A 1,772-nucleotide genomic window follows, 5' to 3' on the forward strand; every position below is an offset into this window, starting at 1 on the left:
TCATCAGTTTTTAGCTGAATTCTTGCAAATCTGTGACACTGTCAAGACTAATGGGGTAGACCCTGAGGTCTATAGACTATTGCTATTCCCTTTTGCTGTAAGAGACAGAGCTAGGACATGGTTGGACTCTCAACCTAAAGAAAGCCTGGACTCATGGGAAAAGCTAGTCAATGCCTTCTTGGCAAAGTTCTTTCCACCTCAAAAATTGAGTAAGCTTAGAGTGGAAGTCCAAACCTTCAGACAGAAGGAAGGAGAATCCCTCTATGAAGCTTGGGAAAGATACAAACAATTAATCAGAAAATGTCCATCTGACATGCTTTCTGAATGGAGCATCATAGGTATTTTCTATGATGGTCTCTCTGAACTGTCCAAGATGTCTTTGGATAGCTCTGCTGGAGGATCTCTTCATCTGAAGAAGACGCCTACAGAGGCTCAAGAGCTCATTGAAATGGTTGCAAATAACCAATTCATGTACACTTCTGAAAGGAATCCTGTGAACAATGGGACAAGTCAGAAGAAAGGAGTTCTTGAGATTGATGCTCTGAATGCCATATTGGCTCAGAATAAAATATTGACTCAACAAGTCAATTTGATTTCTCAAAGTCTGTCTGGAATGCAAAATGCACCAAGCAGTACTAAGGAGGTTTCATCTGAGGAAGAAGCCTATGATCCTGAGAACCCTTCCATGGAAGAGGTGAATTACCTAGGAGAACCCTATGGAAACACCTATAATTCTTCATGGAGAAATCACCCAAATCTCTCATGGAAGAATCAAGAGAGACCTCAACAAGGTTTCAATAACAATAATGGTGGAAGAAACAGGTTTAGCAATGGCAAGCCTTTTCCATCATCTTCTCAGCAACAGACAGAGAGTTCTAAGCAGAATACTTCTGACTTAGCAACAATGGTCTCTGATCTAATAAAGACCACTCAAAGTTTCATGAATGAAACAAGGTCCTCCATCAGAAATTTGGAAGGACAAGTGGGTCAGCTGAGCAAGAAAGTTACTGAACTCCCTCCTAGTACTCTCCCAAGTAATACAGAAGAAAATCCAAAAGGAGAGTGCAAAGCCATAACCATGGCCGAATGTGGAGAGGAAAGAGAGAAGGAAGACGCCACTGAGGAAGACCTCAGTGGGCGTGTACCAATCTCCTCTGGGTTCCAATGGGAATCTGAGGCTCAAAATGAGACCATAGAGATTCCATTGGACTTACTTCTGCCATTCATGAGCTCTGATGAGTATTCTTCCTCTGAAGAGGATGAGTATGTCACTGAAGAGCAAGTTGCTAAATACCTTGAAGCAATCATGAAGCTAAATGACAAGTTATTTGGAAATGAGACTTGGGAGGATGAACCACCTTTGCTCACCAAAGAACTGGATGACTTGTCTAGGCAGAAACTGCCTCAAAAGAGGCAGGATCCTGGGAAGTTTTCTATACCTTGTACCATAGGCACCATGACCTTCAAGAAGGCCTTGTGTGACTTAGGGTCAAGTGTAAACCTCGTGCCCCTCTCTGTAATGGAGAAATTAGGGATCTTTGAGGTACAAGCTGCAAGAATCTCATTAGAGATGGCAGACAATTCAAGAAAACAAGCTCATGGACTTGTAGAGAATGTTTTGGTGAAGATTGAAGACCATTACATCCCTACTGATTTCATAGTCCTAGAGACTGGGAAGTGCATGGATGAATCCATCATCCTTGGCAGACCCTTCCTAGCCACAGCAAAGGCTGTGATTGATGTTGATGGAGGTGAACTGATCATTCAAGTGA

At 42.4% G+C, this 1,772-nt stretch overlaps 1 non-coding gene across 1 annotated transcript; it reads right to left on the reverse strand.

Moving 5' to 3' along the window:
• Positions 1-211: 211 nt before the first annotated feature.
• LOC130953368 (small nucleolar RNA R71) lies at positions 212-315 on the reverse strand. The gene has a single exon (XR_009075539.1). It is a non-coding gene; the product is annotated as a small nucleolar RNA R71 (small nucleolar RNA).
• Positions 316-1,772: the final 1,457 nt, after the last annotated feature.

Source organism: Arachis stenosperma, chromosome 9 (genome assembly GCF_014773155.1).
Source record: "Arachis stenosperma cultivar V10309 chromosome 9, arast.V10309.gnm1.PFL2, whole genome shotgun sequence".
NCBI classification, from domain to species: Eukaryota; Viridiplantae; Streptophyta; class Magnoliopsida; order Fabales; family Fabaceae; genus Arachis; species Arachis stenosperma.